The sequence below is a fragment of the Oryctolagus cuniculus genome, chromosome 3 (genome assembly GCF_051225735.1).
Source record: "Oryctolagus cuniculus isolate XC-2025 breed Fujian yellow rabbit chromosome 3, ASM5122573v1, whole genome shotgun sequence".
NCBI lineage: Eukaryota > Metazoa > Chordata > Mammalia > Lagomorpha > Leporidae > Oryctolagus > Oryctolagus cuniculus.
The window spans coordinates 73,212,076-73,236,313 of NC_142869.1; the positions used below are offsets into that span (position 1 = coordinate 73,212,076).

At 39.7% G+C, this 24,238-nt stretch overlaps 1 long non-coding RNA gene and 1 other non-coding gene across 2 annotated transcripts; one reads left to right on the top strand and one right to left on the bottom strand.

Moving 5' to 3' along the window:
* Positions 1-416: 416 nt before the first annotated feature.
* Positions 417-487, bottom strand: TRNAG-CCC (transfer RNA glycine (anticodon CCC)). The gene has a single exon. It is a non-coding gene; the product is annotated as a tRNA-Gly (tRNA).
* Positions 488-13,147: 12,660 nt separating this feature from the next.
* On the top strand, positions 13,148-15,012 carry LOC149127392 (uncharacterized). Its single transcript, XR_016230841.1, has 2 exons — positions 13,148-13,456; positions 14,599-15,012. It is a non-coding gene; the product is annotated as an uncharacterized LOC149127392 (long non-coding RNA).
* The last annotated feature ends 9,226 nt before the right edge of the window (positions 15,013-24,238 follow it).

Genomic DNA, 24,238 nt, shown 5'->3' on the forward strand with positions numbered 1-24,238 from the left:
TACGGAGGCAGAGATGGCAGCCCAGGCCAAGAAATCTGGTTCATGGTGTCTGTGCCCCAGGCCCTCGGGTGCGCCCCCCGGCTCCGTGGCTCCTCTCCTGCCACAGGGAGGCAGCTTAGCGCTCAGCCCAAGGTGCACTCTGTGATCGAGGACCTGGGTGTTCTCGAAGTTTTCAGGGACCGTCCAGGAGTGTAGGTGGTAGTGGCAGTGGCTCCAAGAACCAACATTCCAAACTGCAAAAACTCTCCTACGCTCTTATTGAGTGTAGTAACTTTGAGATCCTACTAAGATTGTGTTGCTGCTTCATGGACTCTTGTCATCAGTTCAGGATCGCCTAGACAAGGGTCCTAGCACCAGCCTATGCAGTGCAATTTTGCAGAGAAGTGTAAAGATCCCAAAAATGCAAAAGACATACCTGCATTGGCCGGGAATCGAACCCGGGTCTCCCGCGTGGGAGGCGAGAATTCTACCACTGAACCACCAATGCACCTGCCACTACAGCATTCAAAGTGGTCACTCCTGAGAGTATCCCCAAAAACAGCCATTTTTGCAAAAGAGGTTTATTGTAGTGTTGAGTAAAAGCTAACAAATGCACCCATACAGAAGTATTTTAATAGAAGACTTTCACAAAACTATCAATATCAAAATGTCTAACTTTACCTGAAGCAACTCAAAAAAGGTTCTTTCCAACTCTATGACAGATCTCCATAGTGAAACATCAGAAATTCATTCAGGTTGCTTGTTTCTACTGCTGTCTCCAACAGCCAGCTTCAAAGTGTTGCCTTAGTGGTTCTTAGAAGGTGACCTAACTGGTAGGGGTAGGTAAGTAAAGTTCTGATCAGAGGAGAAAGTAGCAGCAGCAGACGCAAAAGAAAGGAAACCAAAGGACAGAATCAACATAGAGAAATGAAGAAGTCAATTTTGGTTCATGGAATTGTACTTTGTAGGATGTATGTTTTTTTTTTTTTTTGTAAAAGTAATAACCAATCTTATGATAAAAACATGGTGTCTATTTTATATGATGTTTAAAGCATGTAAAGGGATGTGTGATATAAAAAGATCAACAACTCTTGAAGTCAATGTTGATTTCTTTGGGAATATCCAATTTCCTCAATTAGTATGCTTTAATTTATCAGCTATGTAAGTACATGGTTTTTTTTTAAAAAACTTTTATTTAGTAAATATAAATTTCCAAGGTACCAAAAAAAAAAAAAAACATTTCAACACTGTATTCAAAATGTACTCATCAAGTGAAAGCAGTCACGGTTTCCCTCTCTCTATCATCACCCTATGTTGAAGTCTTCTCTCCTCTATTCATTCCTAAAATATGTAATAAGTTATTGTGAACTATAGTAAAGCTACTGTGCTATAGAATACTATAACGTGAACCTGCTATCTAACTGTACTTTGAAACCCGTTATCCAACCTTGTTCTATGTGGCCCCGCTTCCCAATCTCTGGTAATCACTGTTCTACATTCAGGTAAGCCTTTCCTCCCAGCTTCCACAAACAAGAACACACAGTATTTGTCTTTCCAAGTCTGACTTCGCTTAATACAGTGTCTTCCAGTTCCATTTATTTTGCTACAAATATAATATGTGACTGAATAGTATTCCATTGTGTATATATGCTGCATTTTCTTTATTCATTAATCTGCTGATGGGCATCTAGGTTGATTCCAAATCTCAGCTAATGTGTCGTCCCAGTTTTAGTATATGTGCAGCTGAAGTGAGCCCTGTAATGTGGATAGTGCAGCAAAAAGCTTAAGAGAAGTATGTCTTTGATAGGCTGGTATCATTTCCTTCGAATATATACCCAGGAGTGGGATAGCCGGATTGTATGGTAGATCTATTTTTAATTTTTTAATTGCACTTTTGTTGGTTAATATATAGAGAACAAATTCCATGAATTTCATAAATATGGTTTCAAGAATACATGCTAATTTCCTCCCTCCTCAATTTTCTTTCCTTTAAAAAATTTTATAAACATATTTTCAATTTGCTTTATAATCACAGGCTCAATGCTCCTTCAAACAAAGAGCTCTACAAGTAAAAGGTACATAGACCACTGTGACACAGGAATAGAGACGAGGGTTATAAAAAATAATGAGGGAGATTTCCAAGATGGTGGAATAGGGAGGGAGCTCACTCATAGTCCGGGATAAGATAGTTTAATAAAAGTGGAGATACTGTAGTCTCAGGGAAGAGTTAGGGAAAAAACTGCAGAAGAAACTCTTCTGGAATTAGTGGGACATGGTGGACCTACATGGAAGGCACGGGTGCCCGTGGCTCAGGACGCCAGCTACTGAGTCTACGCAGCAGCACTGGAAAGGGAGGTGAGGTGAAACTGCAGTAGCAAGAGACACTGGTGGAAAAGTAGCAGGAAGAGCCTAGAGGGAACAAGGGTTGAAGCTCCATGGGAGAAAGTACACCAGCCTAAATAGAGGAGAGAAAAAAAATAAAAGGGACTGGTACCGACACGATTCTCTCTCTCCACTCACCTTACAAAGGCGAGCAAGACAATAGAGCAGGTGCAATTTTGGACATATGTAACAGATGTGCCAGCTCAGGGCTGCACCTGCCCTCGGCCAAGCAAAAAAACCTGACTCTGGTGAGGAGAAATAACAGGAGACTAAGACTAGTGAATGTGTGGAGCTTATGAACTGGGACTGTGAAAAAAAAAAAAAAAAAACTGAGGGTGTGTGGGAGAACTCATGGAGTGACTGAGACATGAGTTGTCTCGGTGGGAGATGCCACAAATTCAGGTGGCTTTGGCTATATAGTGAGAGACATTGCAGGGGAATCTGAGCGTACACTGAGGACTGTACACATCCTTTGTGTGGTCCTTGGGACAGCAGACAAATATACCCACTGGGGCTAGCGCTCAGGCACTGATCGCCATCAAGGAGAATAGCTCAGCTGAGCAGAATTACTTCCCTTCTGAATAAAAAGAGAGAGAGAGAGAGAGAGAGAGAGAGAGAAGATTTACCACGCCTAACCTGGGTGTGTCACTTTTGGCACACCCTTAACCATGAAGAACTGAACAGAGCTCTCTGGCCACACCCACTCCAAGCCTCTAGAGATTCACCAAAAGCAAACGTCAACTTAATCTAGAGTCATAGTATAATGAGAAAAGCCACCACAGCAAGAAAAAGAAGAAAAAACCAAAGAATATCTCCACAATGCCAAACAACAAATGCAGAAACTGAGGAAACAAGAACAAGGAAGAGGCCGGCGCCGCGGCTCACTAGGCTAATCCTCCGCCTAGCGGCGCCGGCACACCGGGTTCTAGTCCTGGTCGGGGCGCCGGATTCTGTCCCGGTTGCCCCTCTTCCAGGCCAGCCCTCTGCTGTGGCCAGGGAGTGCAGTGGAGGATGGCCCAGGTGCTTGGGCCCTGCACCCCATGGGAGACCAGGAAAAGCACCTGGCTCCTGGCTCCTGCCATCGGATCAGCGCGGTGCGCCGGCCGCAGCGCGCCGGCCACGGCGGCCATTGGAGGGTGAACCAACGGCAAAAGGAAGACCTTTCTCTCTGTCTCTCTCTCACTGTCCACTCTGCCTGTCAAAAAAAAAAAAAATAAAAATAAAAAATAAAATAAAAAAAAAAGAACAAGGAAGACATCATGATGCTCCCAAATGAACATGACACTAATACAAGATTATGAAGATGATGAGATAGAAGAAATGCAAGATACAGATTTCAAAAAATTTATGATAAGAACATTTAGAAGTTCTCAAAAACAAATGCATGAACTACAGAAATTCAGCACAGAAAATCTCTCTAGTGAAAATGAAATCTAAAGGAGGAATCAAAATGAAATGAGGAATTTAGTAGAACATGAAACTGAGATATTAAAGAGAAATCAAAATGAAATGACGAATTCAATAGAACAAATGACAAACACATTAAAGAGCCTTCAAAGCAGAATCAGTGAGATAGAAGAGAGAATATCAGACTTAGAAGGCAGAGAACAGGAAAGGATACAGTCAAACCAAAGAAAAGAAGAGGAAATTAGAATTTTTTTTTCATTTTTTTATTTTTTGACAGGCAGAGTGGACAGTGAGAGAGAGAGACAGAGAGAAAGGTCTTCCTTTTGCCATTGGTTCACCCTCCAATGGCCGCTGTGGCCAGCGCACTGCAGCCAGCGCACCACACTGATCCGATGGCAGGAGCCAGGTGCTTCTCCTGGTCTCCCATGGGGTGCAGGGCCCAAGTACTTGGGCCATCCTCCACTGCACTCCCTGGCCACAGCAGAGAGCTGGCCTGGAAGAGGGGCAACTGGGACAGAATCCGGCGCCCCGACTGGGACTAGTTTTGTTGGGAATCTACAGGATACTATTTTAAAAACCAACATTTGGGTTCTAGGAGTTCCTGAAGGCGTGGAGAGAGAGAAAGGATTAGAAGGCCTTTTTAGTGAGATACTAGTAGAAAACTTCCCGGGTTTGGAGAAGGACAGAGACATCCTAGTACAGGAAGCTCATAGAACCCCTAGTAAACATGACCAAAAGAGATCCTCACCACAGTGAAACATAAAGAAAAGATTCTAAAATGTGCAAGAGAAAAATGTCAGAATACTCTCAGAGGATCTCCAATTAGACTCACAGCAGACTTCTCATCAGAAACCCAACAGGCTAGGAAGGAATGACGAGATATAGCCCAGGTACTAAGAGAAAAAAACTGCCAGCCCAGAATATTATATCCTGCTAAGCTCTCATTCGTGAATGAAGGTGAAATAAAGACCTTTCATAGCAAACAGAAATTGAAAGAATTTGTCGGCACTTGTCCAGCCCTGCAAAAGATGCTTAAAGATGTGTTACACACAGAAATACAGGAACACAGTCATCAATATGAAAGAAGGTAAAGGAAGAAAATTTCCAAGTAAAAGATCACAGGAAGTTCAAAGCATATATTATAAATATCTTTGGAAAAAATGGCAGGGCGAAGTCACTACTTATCAATAGTCACATTGAATGTAAATGGCCTCAATTCTCCAGTTAAAAGGCACAGACTGGCTGAATGGATTAAAAACAAAACCCATCTATTTGCTGCTTACAAGAAACACAGCTTTCCAACAGAGATCCATACAGACTGAAAGTGAAAGGTTGGAAAAATATATTCCATGCCAGCAGAAACCAAAAAAGAGCAGGTGTAGCCTTATTAATATCAGACAAAATAAACTTTAACACAAAAACTGTTAATAGAGACAAAGAGGGGCACTATATAATGATTAAGGGATCAATTCAACAGTAAGATGTAACTATTATAAACGTATATGCACCTAATTACAGGGAAATTGTTTATTTAGAAGATATGTTAAGGAACTTAAAGTGATACTTAGACTCCAATACAATAGTATTGGGGGACTTCAATACTCCACTTTCAGAAATAGATGAATCAACCAGACAGAAGATCAGCAAGGAAACAGCAGATTTAATCGACACTATAGCCCAAATAGATCTAACATTTCTACAGAACTTTTTCATGCTACACTTGATGAATACACATTCTTCTCAGCAGTACATAAAACCTACTCTAGGATTGACCACATACTAGGCCATAAAGCAAGTCTCAGCAAATACAAAAGAATTAGAATCATACCATGCAGCTTCTCAGTCCACAATGGAATGAAGCTGGAAATTAGCAACTCAGGAATCCCTACAGCATATGGAGACACATGGAGACTGAAGAACATGCTCCTGAATGAACACTGGGTCACAGAAGAAATCAAAAGAGAAATCAAAAACTTTCTGGAAGTAAATGAGGATAACAGCACAACATATCAAAATGGGATATGGGATACAGCAAAAGCAGTGTTAAAAGGAAAGTTTATAGAAGTAGGTGCCTACATCAAGAAATTGGAAAGGCACCAAATAAATGAGCTTTCAATGCATCTCAAGGATCTATAAAAACTGCAGCAAACCAGACCCGAAACTAGTAAGAGAGGAGAAATAATTAAAATTAGAGAAGAAATCAACAGGATTGAATACAAAAAAAATTACAAAGATCAGCCAAACAAGGAGCTGGTTTTTGAAAAAATAAACAAAATAGACACACCATTGGCCAAACTAACTGAAAAAAGAAAAGACCCAAATCAATAAAATCAGAGATGAAAAAGGAAATGTAACAACAGACACCACAGAAATAAAAAGAATCATCAGAAATTACTACAAGGACTTGTATGCCAGCAAACAGGGAAACCTATCAGAAATGGATAGATTCCTGGACACATACAACCTACCTAAATTGAACCAGGAAGACACAGAAAACCTAAACAGACCCATAACTGAAACAGAAATTGAATCAGTAATAAAGGCCCTCCCAAAAAAGAAAAACCCAGGACCAGGTGGATTCACTGCTGAATTCGACCAGACATTTAAAGAAGAACTGACTCCAATTCTTCTCAAACTATTCAGAACAATGAAAAAAGAGGGAATCCTCCCAAATTCTTTCTATGAAGCCAGCATCACCTTAATTCCTAAACGTGAAAAAGATGCAGCTTTGAAAGAGAATTACAGACCAATTTCCCTGAGGAACATAGATGCAAAAATCCTCAATATAATTCTGGCCAATAGAATGCAACAACACAGCACATCAGAAAGATCATCCACCCGGACCAAGTGGGATTTATCCCTGGTATGCAGGGATTCAGTGTTCTCAAATCAGTCAATGGGATACACCACATTAATAAACTGCAGAAGCAAAACCATATCATTATCTCAATAGATGCAGAGAAAGTATTTGATAAAATACAACACCCTTTCTTGATGAAAACTCTAATGAAATTTGGTATAGATGGAACATTCCTCAATAGAATCAAAGCAATTTATGAAAAACTCACAGCCAACATCCTATTGAATGGGGAAAAGTTGGAAGCATTTCCATTGAGATTTGGTACCAGACAGGGATGCCCACTCTCATCATTGCTATTCAATATAGTACTGGAAGTTTTAGCCAAAGCTGTTAGGCAAGAAAAAGAAATTAAAGGGATACAAATTGGGAAGGAAGAAGTCCAACTATCCTTCTTTGCAGATGATATGATTCTTTATTTAGGGGATCCAAAGAACTCTATTTAGAGACTATTGGAACTCATAGAAGAGTTTGGCAAAGTAGCAGGGTATAAAATCAATGCACAAAAATCAACAGCCTTTGTATGCACAGGCAATACTTCAGCTGAGAAAGAACGTTAAGGTCAATGCATTCACAATAGCTACAAAAACAATCAAATACCTTGGAATAAACCTAACCAAGGATGTCAAACATCTCTACGATGAAAATTACAAAACCTTAAAGAAAGAAATAGAAGAGGATGCCAAAAAATGGAAAAAGCTTCCATGCTCATGGATTGGAAGAACCAATATCATCAAAATGTCCATTCTCCCAAAAGCAATTTATAGATTCAATGTGATACCAGTCAAAACACCAAAGACATTCTGCTCAGATCTGGAAAAAATGATGCTGAAATTCATGTAGAGGCATAGGAGAACTCGAATAGCTAAAGCAATATTGTACAACAAAAAGAAAGCCGGAGGCATCACAATACGAGATTTCAGGACATACTGCAGGGCAATTGTAATTAAAACAGCATGGTACTGGTACAGAAACAGATGGATAGACCAATGGAACAGAATAGAAACACCAGAAATCAACCCAAACATCTACAGCCAACTTATATTTGATCAAGGATCTAAAAGCAATTCCTGGAGCAAGGACAGTTTAGTCAATAAATGGTGCTGGGAAAACTGGATTTCCACGTGCAGAAGCATGAAGCAAGACCCCTATCTTACACCTTACACAAAAATCCACTCAACATGGATTAGAGATCTAAATCTACGACCCAACACCATCAAATTATTAGAAAACATTGGAGAAACTCTGGAAGATATAGGCACAGACAAAGACTTCTTGGAAAAGACCCGGGAGGCACAGGCAGTCAAAGCCAAAATTAACATTTGGGATTACATCAAATTGAGAAGTTTTTGTACTGCAAAAGAAACAGTCAGGAGAGTGAAGAGGCAACCGACAGAATGGGAAAAAATATTTGCAAACTATGCAATAGATAAAGGGTTGATAACCAGAATCTACAAAAAAATCCAAGAAACTCCACAACATCAAAACAAACAACCCACTTTAAGAGATGGGCCAAGGACCTCAATAGACATTTTTCAAAAGAGGAAATCCAAATGGCCAACAGACACATGAAAAAATGTTCAATATCACTAGCAATCAGGGAAATACAAATCAAAAGCATAATGAGGTTTCATTTCACCCCGGTTAGAATGGCTCACATACAGAAAGCTAACAACAATAGATGCTAGAGAGGATGTGGGGGAAAAGGGACACTAACCCACTGTTGGTGGGAATGCAAACTGGTTAAGGCACTTTGGAAGTCAGTCCGGAGGTTCCTCAGAAACCTGAATATAACCCTACCATACAACCCAGCCATCCCACTCCTTGGAATTTACCCAAAGGAAATTAAATTGGCAAACAAAAAAGCTGTCTGCACCTTATTGTTTATTGCAGCTCAATTCACAATAGCTAAGACCTGGAATCAACCCAAATGCCCATCAACGGTAGACTGGATAAAGAAATTATGGGATATGTACTCTATAGAATACTATACAGCAGTAAAAAACAATGAAATCCTGTCATTTGCGACAAAATGGAGGAATCTGGAAAACATCATGCTGAGTGAAATAAGCCAGTCCCAAAGGGACAAATACCATATGTTCTCCCTGATCGGTGACAACTAACTGAGCACCAAAAAGGAAACCTGTTGAAGTGAAATGGACACTATGAGAAACAGTGACTTGATGAGCCCTTGTCCTGAATGTCGAGGAACAACTTACTATTTTATTCCTTTTAGTATTTTTTGTTCTACTTAATACTATTGGTTGAACTCTTTAATAATCACACAATTATTGTTAGGTGTTTAAATTTAATTGAAAAGCAATCCCTGTTAAATATAAGAATGGGAATAAGAGGGGGAGGAGATGTACGGTTCGGCACATGCTCACTTGGACTTACCCCTAATGGTAGAGTTAGAAACGTGCCAGGGGATTCCAATTCAATCCCATCAAGTCCGTATGTATCAATGCCATCTCACAAGTCAAAGTGACCAGTTTCAGTTCATAATTGATCATAATGATAGGATTAAGAGTCAAAGGGATCACATAAACAAGACTAGTGTCTGCTAATGCTAACTGATAGAATTAAAAAGGAGAGAACAATCCAGTATGGGAAGCAGGATACACAGACTCATAGAATGGTAGATGTCCTAAACAGCACTCTGGCTTCAGAATCAGCCCTTAAGGCATTTGGATCTGGCTAAGAAGCCCGTGAGAGTATTTTAGGCATGGAAAGCCAAGACACTCTGGCAAAAAAAAAAAAAAAAAAAAAAAATGACCGAAATGAAATATCTCTGTGAGTGAGATCCCAGTGGAAAGAACGGGCCATCAAAGAAGGGATACCATTCTCTGAGAGGAGGGAACTTCCACTTTGACTATGGCCTTGTCTAAATAAGATCGGAGGTGGCAAACTCAAGAGGCTTCCATAGCCTTGGCAGCTCATGACAAGAGCCTCGGGATGCTACTGACATCATAAATAAGAGTGTCAATTGTTAAATCAACAACAGGAGTCACTGTGCACTTATTCCCCATGTAGGATCTCTGTCCTTAATGTGTTCTGCTGTGTGAATTAACGGTATAACTAGTACTCAAACAATACTTTATACTTTTTGTTTCTGTGTGGGTGCAAACTGTTGAAATCTTTTCTCAGTATATACTAAATTGATCTTCTGTATATAAAAATAATTGAAAATGAATCTTGATGTGAATGGGATGGGATGGGAGAGGGAGTGGGAGATGGGATGGTTGCAGGTAGGAAGGAGGTTATGGGGGGGAAAAGCCACTATAATCCAAAAGTTATACTTTGGAAATTTTATTTATTAAATAAAAGTTATTAAAAAACCATCAGACACACAAAATAATCAATCCACAAGATGTCAATTTTGCTCATATGCATCTGAGATATTTCATATATCAGCTACCGCAAATCAGCGAAAACATGTTATTTTTTTGGGGTCTGGTTTATTTCACTAAACATAATTGTCTCCAGTTGCACCCATTTTATTGCAAAAGAAAGGCATATTGTTCTTCATAATGGCTTTACAAATTTACCAATGGTGCATAAAGGGTTCCCTTTTTTCCATATTCTCACCATCCTTTATTATTTTTGTCTTTTTAATAATGGTCTTTCTAACTGGGGTGAGATAATATCTCATTGCAGTTTTCATTTTCATTTCCCCAAAGGTTGATGATGTTGAGGATTTTTTCATAAGTTTGCTGACAATTTAAATTTTTTCTTTTGTTAATAGTCTACTCATATTGTTTTCCCATTTTAAAATTGGATTTTTTTGTTGTTTAGTTTTGAGTTTTGAGATCTTTGAGTTCTTTATATAGTTATTAATCATTTGTCAAATAGCTTGCAAAATTCTTTCTCATTCTGTAGATTGTCTTCATGTGTGTTTCTTTTGCTGTGTAGAAATTTCTCATTTTAATATAATTCCTTTAATTTATTTTTGCTTCTGTTACCTATACTTTCGGGCCTCATGAAATCATTGCCTATACAAATTGCTTGAAACATTTTTCCTATGTCTTTTCCCATCTGTTTCACCATTTCAGGCCTTACATTAATGAATTTGATCATTTTGAGTTTATTTTTGCATAGCATAAGAGGTAGAAGGAGGTACTTACTGCTATTAACATTATTGTCCCATTTTAAAGATGGAGATACAGAAGCGTAAAAGGATTGAGCCAGGGCCGGTGCTGTGGCACAGCGTGTTAATGCCCTGGCCTGAAGCACCAGCATCCCATATGGGCGCTGCCTGGTTCTAGTCCCAGCTGCTCCTCTTCCGATCCAGCTCTCTGCTGTGGCCTGGGAAAGCAGTAGAAGATGGCCCAAGACTCTGAGAAAGTTCCCGACTCCTGGCTTCAGATCAGCACAGCTCCGGCCATTGTGGCCAATTGGGGAGTGAACCAGCGGATGGAAGACCTCTCATTCTCTCTCTCTGCCTCTCCTCTCTCTGTGTAACTCTGACTTTCAAGTAAAATAAATAAATCTTAAACAAAAACAAAAAAAAAGGGTTGAGCAGCTGGCCAAGATTACATAGCAAACTTGTAGCAAAGATTGCATTGAAACCCAGGAAGTTTGATCTCGAGGCACAGAATTCATACTACCAATTTGTACTACTTCTCTCTCTGTTCTACAGTCAGCCCTTCCAGCATGCTGAACCCATATGCAGAATGTGCACTGACCTTGTAAAGGCTACGGTCAGTGACATTCTGAGTTTCTCCTCATAAACCCTTCCGCAGTATTAGGTGCAGTTGATCTTCTGTCTCCACCTTATTGTCGCCTCTCTGCTCTCCTTTGTCACTTGTGGTACTGTACCGTTGCATTTCTCTCTGACCTCTCTTTCCCTGCTTCACTAGCTCCTTTTCCATTTCCGTCATAAATACAAGCATGTCCCAAGTGTTCATCACTGAAACTTGGCTGCTCTCAATACAGCATCTCTCATCTCACCTCATGCCTTCAGTTGTATCATTTCTTTTTCTTTTCTTTTCTTTTTCTTTTTATTTTTGGACAGGCAGAGTGAACAGTGAAAGAGAGAGACAGAGAGAAAGGTCTTCCTTTTGCTGTTGGTTCACCCTCCAATGGCTGCCGTGGCCAGCACGCTGTGGCCGGCGCATTGTGCTGATCCGAAGCCAGGAGCCAGGTGCTTCTCCTGGTCTCCCATGGGGTGCAGGGCCCAAGCACCTGGGCCATCCTCCACTGCACTCCCTGGCCACAGCAGAGAGCTGGCCTGGAAGAGGGGCAACCGGGACAGAATCCGGCTCCCCGACCGGGACTAGAATCTGGGGTGCCGGCGCCGCAAGGCGGAGGATTAGCCTAGTGAGCCACGGTGCCAGCCCAGTTGCATCATTTCTAATGACTTTGAGTTCTATAGCTCCAGTCCTGTTACCTCTCCTGGTGCCTGGCTGAGATTTCCAACTGCATGATGGACTTTACCACTAGATTCTCTCACTGCACTTCAAATTCAGTCAGAGTTAGTACAAATCATATTTCCTCCAATTTACTAAGACATTGTTCTTTCTTCACCTTCTAGCTCTGCTTTTGTACAATGGTGCCATTAGTTATCCAGCCACCTGCACTTCAAATGTTCATTTCCACTCTGAAGATCCAATCACCATCACCGTTCAGCATCATCTAAAGAAACTTATATTTTTTTTGGTTCTTTATTTCATGTTTATGACAACATTTTTCCCCATTCCATTCTCTTTCCACTGCTAGCACCTTCATCGATGCCATTATTAGCTAATGCTTGGCCTACAGCTCAAGCCAGTCTCTGACCTTCTTGCTGCTTTTGCTGACCCAAATCATTATGGCTGGTTGCCAAAATGTCATCAATCTAAAACACTACTTCCATCATGCTATTACCTTGCTCATAAATCTGAGGAAGCTTCCTATGAGCAAAACCCCAACTCATTAGCCTGACATTTAGTGCCCTCTCTAATCTACCCACAATTTATTTTTCCAGTTCTGTGTCCTCCAGGCCAGGCGAGCCCTTGCTTATATCCATTTTCATCTCACTCTTGTGTCCACACCATTGCTCTCCCTCCCTGGAATGCTGCTCAAACTCCTTTCCACAGACTACTTGCCTCTCAGGAACTAGCTTCAGTTCTTATTTCTTAAATCAATACGTTATTACCACATTCCCCTAGAAATGATGTCCTTTCTCTGAATTCTATTTTAGTGATTATCTATGCTATCAATTTAGTACTTAGTATTTCCTGCCTACCTTTTCATGTAATATGTATTTCTTCCTATGATGTTATGATGCATATATTTTGGTTGTCAATTATGGTTCCTGGCTCATAACTCCCTCTCCAAGACAGGCCACAGACACTAAGATAGTAGGTCATAAAACCCTCATTACAGAGAGATCCTGTCCCATATTTGGGAGGAAGGAGTGTTGCACAGACAGGTTGAGATGAAATATGAATAGACAAACTTTGCTGGGTTTCCTTACCCATTTTATTAGCAATCACACATATATAATGAAGCCTCTATAAAAAAAAAGAGCAGGGTTTGAGGAGCTTCCAGCTAGCTGAACACATGGAGGTTCCTGAAAGGCGGCACTGAGATGGTGGGAGGCCCCATGCCCCTTCTCCACACTATGCCCTATGCATCTCTTCACCCTTGTCCTCTATAATAAACCAGTGAACGTAAGTAAGTCTTTCCCTGACTTCTCTGAGTCATTCTAACAAGCCAATCTAACTCAACAAGAGGGTTATGGGAAGCCTAATTTATGGTAGGTGAGTCAGAATCACAAGTAAAATAACCTGAAGCTTACAAGGCTGGTTTGAAGTTGGGGAGAAGAGGCCAAGACATTCCACCTAGAAGGTAAAATGCCCACGTCACATATTGGAGTACGTGGGTTCTGTACCCAGCTCCTGTTCTTGATTCCAGAATCCTGCCAGCACAGACTTTGATGGGCAGCAGGGAGTCTCAAGAGTTAGGGTTCCTGCCACCCACCTGGGAGACCCAGATTTCTTGGGTGACCTAGCGGGTGGAAGTTTCTCTCTCTCTCTCTATCTCTCTCTCTCTAATAAATAACAACAAAAAACGTTTACAGTGGGGGCGGGGCACATTCTTGGAGCCTGAGCTTTCAGTCTGTAGGAGCTAAGGCTGTCTCCATGGAGGCAGTGTCAGAAGAGCAATAGAGGACACCCACCTGGTGCCAGCTGCAGGTTTGCTTGCTTGCTTGCTGGTGGTCATAGAAATGACTTGTGTTTTCTTCATGTAGTAGGAGAGCCTGAGTTTGAGTTTATTTTTCCTTACATATCTTCATATTTCCAAAACTTTTCTTTAAACATGAGCAGTTGTTATCGTCTAGACACTATACTAGGTACTTTAATGTTATCTTTTTTCAACAGTGTTCTTCAGAAGTTGGTATTTGATCCGTATTTTACTACTTCAAGGGCATAGGTCTGATTTTATAAATCCCTGTACACTCTGTGGTACCCAACACAGCTCTTGGAGCTGTTTTTGAGCACTATTAAGTGCTCAAAAATATGGTTAATATGGTTAATAGAAAGATGTGCTACCAGGAAACAAAAATTTATAAGCATAGAAAACCATGAATAAAATTAGAAGACAAATTATAAAAAGGAAGTCTTTTTGTCATATTGAAAAGTGAAAAAGGTCATAGCAGAAACAGAATGGAATTTAAAAATACATTTTAATTTAACATTTATTTAATTATTCATTCATTTATATAAGTGGCCAGGACAAAAGAACTTCAAAATGCAAAAGGTTAAAAAGGACGGTGTTGTAGGTAGGGTTCCAGAGGTAGAGTCTGACATGGAGATTTGCATGTGGAAATCTGTTGGCGAGTGAAGGAAACTGGCTTATGCAGAAGGAAAAGCTGAACGATTATGCAATGAAAAGCAAAGGCCTGAGTCAGAGCTGATATGGTGCTTAGATCTGTTCTGCCTTGAGGTAAGCCGGGAGCCGGTAAATCTCCATCTCCCATCTCTCATCAGTTTCCTTAACACAGGCTTCCCTAACCAGCTGAGAGCAATCCTCAGAGACACTCAGCTGAGAGCCTGACATTTCTGGCAGTGGAGGAAATATGTTCCTGGGACCTGAAGATCGCGATGGCCCGTGACAGCGGAACACTGAAAACCCCACTCCTGTCCATGGCCCGCAGGCTCCACGTCGCCACCTCCAGAAGTAATCGATGTTGTCACTTCCTGTTCACTTTTCCACAGATTTTTTATGATCACAAACACATATGGATAATATTTGCCTTTTTATGCAAATAGTCTGCTGTACATATTGTTTTGCTTCTTGTTCTTTTCACATTAGTTTTCATTCATGTTTTTCTTGAACATTTTATTGAAATACAATATACATACCAAGAAATGCACCTAGTATATAAATGAGTATTTTGGTCTCTGATCACACTCATAACCAATGTGTGGGGAGCAATCCGGACTAGACTAAGTTACTCGAATTAGGACTTATTCTATGCATCTGCTCTCCCACAATATGGCGCTGGGAGAGAAGTAAACAGCTTCCGCACAGCTGCCTCCAGTTCAACTAATAAACTGTAGGACTTGCTACTGATTGGAGGAGAGCAGCGTACTCGGCGTGTGGGCAGCCGAGTTAGGATTGGCGGAGGAGGACTATAAAGGAGGAGAGAGACGGCATTCACCAGGAACATCTATGGGGAACATCTAAGGGAACCTGTGCAGCCCCCCGAGAGACCCGGCCGGCGGTGTGCCGCTCCCCTGCGGAAGTGGGGAATGTGGCCAGGGGGAACTGCCCTTCCACGGAGGTGGAAGGGATAGTAGCCAACCCGGGAAGAACCAGCAGCAAACCCGGGGAGGGCCGAGCAGACGAAAGAACAGCGCAGGGTCCTGTGTCGTTCCTCCACGAAGAGGGGGAGCGACACCAATGTACAAATTAAGAACAACATATTACTAGTACCCCAAGAGCTCTCATAATTCTCCCCCTCTCCATGTACTTTTCTAATGTGGGAAAGAAGTCTATTGTCATTTACATGGTATGATTTAGATGCAATATTAATAAATATATGCCAAATGATATGATATTACACATAATTTTATACTCTCTTTGTACATTAATTACCACAAATAAAAGAAAATATGTGGTATTTGTTTTTTTGATTGTACCTTATTTCATTTAACATAATGATCCTCAATTCCATTTATTTTGTTGCAAATGTCAGGATTTCATTATTTTTTTATGACTGAGTAATATTTCATTGTGTATATGTACCACTTTTTCTGTATCCAATCATCAGATGATGGACATATAAGTTAATTACAAATCTTAGCTATTGTGAATTGAGCTGCTATAAACACAAGAGTGCAAGTTACTCTTTCATATGCTGCTTTTATTTTCTTAATATAAATTCCCAGGAGTGGGATACCTGGTTCATATTGAAGATATAATTTTAGTTTTCTGTGGGATCTCTGTTTTGTTTTCCATAATGATTGTACCAATTTAAATTCCCATGAAACAGTGTTTTAGGATAACTTTTTTCCAAGCATTTGTTATTTTGTGAGTTTTGGATAATTGTCATTGTGGTTTTATTTTGCATTTCTCTGATGGCTAATGATCCTGAACATTTTATGTGTGTGCGTCTGTTGGCCATTATTATTTCATCCTTTTAAAAATGCTTGTTCATGTCCTTTGCCCATTTCTTAATTGGAGTGTATGTTTGGTTGTTGATTTTCTTGAGCTCCTTATATATTCAGAACATTAATCCTTTTTGGGCTATATAGTTTACAAATATTTTCTCCTATTCCGTTTAGATGCATATTCACTTTGCTAATTGTTGCCTTTGCAGTGCAGAAGCTTCTTAGCTTGATGTAATTCTATTTGTCTATCTTTGCTTTTATTGCCTGTTCACCAGGAGTCTTATCCAAGAAATATTTGCCTAGGCCAATGTCCTGTAGCATATCCCCTATGCTTTCCTTTAATAAATTTATGGCTTTATGTCAAGTTTAGTTCCTTAATCTATTGTCAGTTATTTTTGTACAGAGGGTGAGGTAGAGGTCTTGTTTCAAATTTCTGCATGTGGCAATCCAATTTTCATAATACCATTAATTGAAGAGACTCAGCTTTGTCCGGGGAATAATTTTAGCTTATTTAGTGAAAGTTAGTTGATTATAGCTGTGTGGATTAATTTCTGGGGTTTCTATTCTCTTCTATTGGACAACATGTCAATTTTTGTGAGAGTACCAGGCTTTTTTGCTTATAACAGCTCTATGGTATGTCTTGAAATCTGGCATTGTGATGCCTCTGGCTTTGTTATTATTGTTTAAAATTTTCTTTAGCTGTTTTCAGTTATTTGTTTTTCCATATAGATTTTAGGATTGCTTTTTGTAGATCTGTGAAGAATGCCCTTGGTGTTTTGATTGGGATTACATTGAATCTGTAAATTGCTTTCAGTAGTATGGACATTTTGGTGATATTAATTCTTCCAATCCATGAACATAGAAGATTTTTCACTTTTTGTGTCTTCTATTTCATTCATTACTATTTTATAATTTTCATTGCAGAGATCTTTCACATTCTTGGTAAAATTTTTCTCAATGTATTTAAAATTTTTGTAGCTACTGGGAATAGATTTGAACTTATAAGTTCTTTCTCAGCCAGAACCTTGCTGGTATACAAGAAAGCTATTGGATTTTGCATGTTGATTTTAAATCTTACTACTTTGTTGAATGTTCTTATGAGTTCTAATAGTCACAGTCATAGTCTGGTTACTCTATATAAAGGATCATGTCATCTGCAAGCAGGGATAATCTGACTTCCTCCATTCCAATTTATATTACTTTGATTTCTTTTTATTGCCTAATGGCTGTGGTTATATTCCAGACTATATTGAACAATAGTAATGAGAATCTGCATCCTTCCCTGGTTCCAGGTCTTGGTGGAAATGCTTCAGCATTTTACCCATTCAATATTATGCTGGCTGTGAGTTTGTCATATATTGCCTTAATTGTGTGATCCTTCTATGCCCAATTTTTAAAGTTTTTTTTTTAATGATGACAGGATATTGTATTTTATCAAATGCATTCTCTGCATCTGTTGAGATAATCATATGGTTTTCATGATTCATTTTATTGACGGGATGTATCATGTTGATCTGCATGTGTTGAACCATATCCCTGAATCCCTGGGAAAAATCCCACTTGGTCTGTTTGGATGATATTTTTGACGCACTGTTGGATTCTTTTTTTTATAGAAAGTTTTATTTAATAAATATAAATTTGTATTGTTGGATTCTATTTGCTGGTATTTTTTGAGGATCATTGCATCTGTGTTCATCCGGATATTGGTCTATACTTCTCTTTTCATTGTATTTTCTCTGGTTTTTGAATGAAGGTAATGTGGGCCTCATAGAATAAGTTTGGAAGGGTTTTCTCCCTTTTGATTGTTTTGAATCATTTAAGAAGGATTATAATTAGTTCTTTAAAAGTTTGGTAGAATTTAGCAGTGAAGCAATCTGGTCCTGAGCTTTTCTTTGTTGGGAGGCTTTTTATTACTAATTCCATGTCAGTCTTGGTTATTGGCATATTCAGGTTTTCTATGTCATCATGCCTCAATTTTGGTAAATTATGTTTCCAGGATTCTATGATTTTCTTTCTAGATTTTCCAATTTGTTGGCACACATCTATTTGTAATAACTCCTAATAATTCTTTGTATTTCTGTAGTATCAATTATAATATCTCCTTTTACTTCTCTGATTTTATTAATCTGAGTCTTCATTCAACTCTCTTTTTTTGGGTAGGTTAAGCCAATTCTTTGTTATTTTTTCCAAAAACTCGTCCTTCATTTCATTGATCTTTTAAAAAGTTTTAAAATATCTATTTCCTTTATTTCTTCTTTAATTTTTATTATTTCTTTCTTTCTATTAATTTTGGGATTTTCTTATTTTTATAGGACCTTGAGATGTATTGTTTAGTAATTCATTTGATACCACTCCAATTTTGGATGTAGACACTTATTGCTATAAACTTGCCTCTTAACATTGCTTTTGCTGTATTCCAGAAATTTTGGTATGTTGTGTTTTCATTTTCATCTATACCCCACTGTTCATTCTGGAACATGTTATTCAGTCTCCATGTGTTTATGTATTTTCTAGAGTTTCTTTAGTTGTTAATTTTCGGCTCCATTCAATTGTGGTGATAAAAGATACCTAATATGATTTCAATTTGTTGAGGGTTTTTTTATGGTCTAATATATTGCCTATCCTATCACTGATGAAAAGACTGTGTCTTCTGCAGCTGTGAGATTAAATGTTCTGTAGATATTATTATTTGGTCTATAATGTAGATTAGCTCTATTGTTTCTTTGTTGATTTTTTTGTTGGTCTGTCCATTGATGAAAGTGAGGTATCTAGGTCCTGCATTATTATTTATTGGAGCTTTTGTCTCCCTTTAGATCCTTTGGCATTTGTTTATGAAACTGAGTGCTTTAGCATTGGGTGCATAGTCACATCTTCTTGGTGAATTTCACCTTAATCGTTGCATAATGGCATTCTTTGTGTCTTTTAATAAATTTTATGTTAAAGTCTATTTTTTCTGATATGAGTACAGCTACTCCTGCATATTCTTGATTTCCTTTTTCATGGAATATTTTTTATACATCCTTTCATTTTCAGTCTGTATGCATTTTTATTGGTAAAATGTATTTCTTGCATGCAGCATACTGATAGGTTTTGTTTTTTCATCCATTTAGTCTGTAATTTTTTGAGAACTTAGCCCATTTACATTCAAGGTAATTATTGATAAGTAATGATTTTGCCTGACATTTTCCCATAAATACTCCTATTGTTTTCTTTAAATCTCTTTTGTTCTTTTACTAGGAGGCTTTCTGTCTTTACATTCTTTCATGGTGCTGATTGTCTTTCTCTGTTTCTGTTTGTAGTACATCCATTAGTATGATCTGTGAGGCTGGCCAGGTGATGACAAATTCCTTCAATTTTTGCTTATCTTGAAAGATCGTCATTTCACCATAATATATAAGTGAGAGCTTTACTGGGTAAAATATTTTGAGTTGGCAGGTTTTTTTAAAGATTTATTTTTTATTTATTTGAAAGACATAGTTACAGAGAGAGGTAGAGACAGCGAGAGAGAGGTCCTCCATCTGCTGGTTCACTCCTCAGATGGCCGCAACGGCCGGAGCTGTGCCAATCCGAAGCCAGGAGCCAGGAGCTTCTTCCAGGTCTCCCATGTGGGTGCAGGGGCCCAAGGACTTGGGCCATCTTCTACTGCTATCCCAGGCCATAGCAGAGAGCTGGATTGGAAGAGGAGCAGCTGGGACTAGAACTGGCGCCCATATGGGATGCAGGCGCTTCAGGCCAGGGCTTTAGCCCGTGGCGCCATAGGGCTGGCCCCATTTTTTTAAGACTTGAACTATATCTCTCCACTCTCTCCTAACCTGTAGGGTTTCTGTTAAGAAATCTGCAGTCAATCTGATGGGAGTTCCTTTGTTTTGTACATTTTAGGGTATTTTCTTTATGTTTTACTTTTCAAAGTTTGACTATAATTAGTCATGGGGAGCTTTTCTGATCATGCTTAGTTGGGGTTCTAGGTGTTTGTGTCTCCTGTATTTGGATGTCTGTATTTTTCTCGAAATTTGGGAAATTCTCTGTTATTATTTCATTGAATAAAATTTCTAATCCATTCTTTTTTTCTATTCTTTCAGAAATTTCTAAGACTTGTCTATTTGGTCATTTGATTGTATCCCATACACTGTTTTTAACCTTTCTAACTTTTTTTCTTCTTTTTTATCTGCCTGAGATATTTTAAAAGACTGTCTTCTAAATCAGATAATCTTTCTTCTGCCTCATTAAGTCTGTTGTTAAGGCTTTTCACTGTATTTTTTATTTGACTTATTGAATATTTCATTTCTAATATTTCTGTTTGGTTTTTCTTCAACATTTCTATCTCTTTGCAGAATTTCTCATCCATGTCATGTGCTGATTTCCTTATTTCACATGAATGTATTTCTGTGTTTTTGAGTAATCTTACTATTATACTTTTTCAATAATTCTGTCAATCTCCTCTTGTTCACAATTTAAGTATTATTTTGTTCACTTTGGGGAGTCATATTCCCTTCTTTACTGAGGCTTCTTGTGTTTCTTCATTAATATTTATGCATCCGGATATCTCGTTTCTATATCCTCTGGGAGATTTTTTTAATGAAGGCTTTATTCTTGGCTAAGTGCCTCTGAGGCTTGCTACAGTGCCTAACACACTTGAGTTCCATGGGTATGTATTGGGTGGGATCAGGGAGCTCTTGTCATAGATTGTAGGTGGGGCAAGATTGTGAGTTGTGCCCAAGATAAGCAGGTTGGCATGCCTCTGGCTACAGTCAGCGAGGGGTAGGGATATTGGAGCAGGCTAGTGTGTTCAGCATCCCAGCCCTTCTCCAGGCCAGGGTGAACCAGCTGATTCACAGCCTACAGCAAGCTCACAATGCCAGTGCCCCTCACTCATCTAGACATGGGCACCATCCACAGCATTGGCCCTCTGGGAGATCTCTCCCCAGTGTATAAGAAGCTATGAGTCTCCACAGTCAAATTGAGTGGGTGCATGGGAACCCAGCCACAGTGCAGTACCCTTTCAGCTCCATAATGCCCAGAACTTCCATAGTCACAAGGTGCAGGGGGGCTACTCTGCACTGCAAGCTGCTCCATCCCCACCCTCAGTGACCTCAGGCAGCAGTGGAACTGCCTGCTGTTTTGTGACTCAGGACAGGGTTTAGCTCTGTGTCCACCACAGTAAATTGAGTGTGGTGCTTTGACTGGGGGAAGGATGGGAGCAATGTGGCTTCCCTTCATGGAGCAAAGTAGTCACCCAGACCCCCAGTAACTCCCTAGGCTGGGTTTGAAGGCAGTGAGGATCATGGAATTCCCCCTCAGTAAAAATCACTAGAGATAGTATTTCAGCAGCCTCCTCCCAGCTTATCCTTCCTAGCTGGTAGCCAGCTGAACAGAAGCAGGGGTGGCTGTCAGTGTGGCAGGTGTCTGTCCTCTCCCCTTGCTGCCCCGTGAAGTCACTTCTCCGTCCTACCAATTCTCTGCTAGAAATTTCTCTCATTCTCTCCCCTGAGAATGTGGTCCTGCTTTGTTTTTCTGATTTTTCTGTGGCAGAGGTCAGTGTGGATTTTCACTGTTCAACGTTCTGGAATCTCCCATTCCTATTCTTAAGGAAATTTATTTAAACATAATTTAAAGGCTTCTTTATATGTTGAAGTGTAACAATTTATTTAACCCATTACTTATTTGTAATTATGCGCACTATTTCCGATCACCTACTATTACCAACACTGCTATAGTGAAGGACCTTGACCTTGCCTCACTTCCACATGTGTGGGTGTATATGTACAATAAATTCCTAGAAGTGAACTTGATAGTTCACAAAGAACATGTGTCTATAATTTTGATACATATGGCCAAATTGCCTTCATGGGTTTTAGTCACATAGAAGAATGTGTTTCCTTCTACCCTCATCAACACCTTGCATTATCAAATGGCCTTATCCTTGTATACCTGCTATGGAAAACTATGAAATAAAAGCATAATTTTAATTTTCATTTATTTGTTTCATTTCTACAACATTATATGGTCCTAATGGTATGTACTCAAACTGTCATAGCACTTTACAAATAACTTATTTAATCTTCATGACCACTCTAAGAGGCAAATTCTAATACTGACCTCCATTTACTGATTTGAAAATTGAGACATACAGAAATTAAGTCTCTTGTACTTAGCTAAACAACTTAAGAGGTGAACCCACAACTGGAACCAGGTTTAGAAACTTGACTGTAGGGGCCAGTGCTATGGCGTAGTGGGCTAAACCTCTGCCTGTGGTGTTGGCATTCCACATGGGCGCCAGTTCATGTCCCAGCTGCTCTTCTTCCAAACCAGCTCTCTGCTGATGGCCTGGGAAAACAGTGGATGATGGCCCAAGTGATTGGGCCCCTGCACCCACATAGGAGACCCAGAAGAAGCCTTAGCTCCTGGCTTTGGATAGGCCCAGCTCTAGCCATTGCAGCCATTTGGGGAGTGAACCAGTGGTTGGAAGATCTCTCTTTTTATCTCTCCCTCTCTCTCTCTGTAACTCTGCCTCTCAAATAAGTAAATAAATCTTAAAAAAAAAATTGACTCTAGCATCCATGCTCTTATTATGAGATACTGCACATATTTTCATGTGCTTAGTTTTGCATGAAATTTTCATTTGTCTTATTTCTCTGGAAATTCTTTCTTGATATCCTTGGTTCTGTGTTTTTAAAAGTGTATTTGGGCCGGTGCCGCGGCTCATTAGGCTAATCCTCCACCTTGCGGCGCCAGCACACCGGGTTCTAGTCCCGGTTGGGGCACCGGATTCTGTCCCGGTTGCCCCTCTTCCAGGCCAGCTCTCTGCTGTGGCCAGGGAGTGCAGTGGAGGATGGCCCAAGTGCTTGGGCCCTGCACCCGCGTGGGAGACCAGGATAAGCACCTGGCTCCTGCCATCGGATCAGCACGGTGTGCCGGCCGCAGCGCGCCGGCCGCGGCGGCCATTGGAGGGTGAACCAACGGCAAAGGAAGACCTTTCTCTCTGTCTCTCTCTCTTACTGTCCACTCTGCCTGTCAAAAAAAGAAAAAAAGTGTATTTGTGGGGGCTGGTGCTGTGTTGTAGCAGGTAGAGGTGCCACCTGCAGTATCAGCATCCCATATGGGCACCAGTTCGACACCTGGCTGCTCCACTTCCGATCCAGCTCTCTGCTATGGCCTGGGGAAGCAGTAGAAAATGGTCCAAGTCCTTGAGTCCCTGCACCTGTGTAGGATACCTGGAAGAAGTTCCTGGCTCCTGGCTTTGGATCTGCTCAGCTCCGGCTATTTCGGCCAATTGGGGAGTGAGCCAGTAGATGGAAGACCTCTGTCTTTCTCTGCCTCTCCTTCTCTCTCTGTGTAACTCTGACTTTCAAATAAATAAATATCTTTAAAAAATGTATTTGTAGGTTTCTCAGTTAGGAAAATGGCTTCTTTTACCTACTTTTCCAAGGTTATGTTTTGACTTTTGCTTATGCTTATGGCGGGCATTTGCGTTGTGGACATTTCTGATATTTATACAATCCAATTTATCAGTATTTTTTTGTTTTTCAGTTTTGTTTAAAGACCTTCTCACTCAGAACTTTTTTCTAAAATATCCATAGTTCTTGCAATGAGTTTATATAGTTTATTTAAAAAAAAAAACCTTGGATGCATTTTCAATTTTTCTTATTATAAAGTAAGAGGTTTGAATCTAGGCCTATCATTTTTCAAATGGGTTACTAGCTGTTTAAGTGACATTTAATAAAAATTGTATCTCTTTCTCACTGGTTTTAGATGATGCCTTTATATTTCTAGATATCTATTACTTTGATCTGACTGCCCATCTACACCATAATGTTTTCATTATTGCAATGTTTCTCTTTATACATCTGATATATGCATCATTTTTCTCTGCTGTTTTTCTCCAGAACTTTTCTTGGTATTCTTGCTTGTTCATTTTTTTCATTTAAACTTCATAAAAACTGAGATATTCTCTATTCTGTTCTCCCCTACACTGTATTGAAATCACATTAAATTCATTGATGAATTTAGGGAAAAT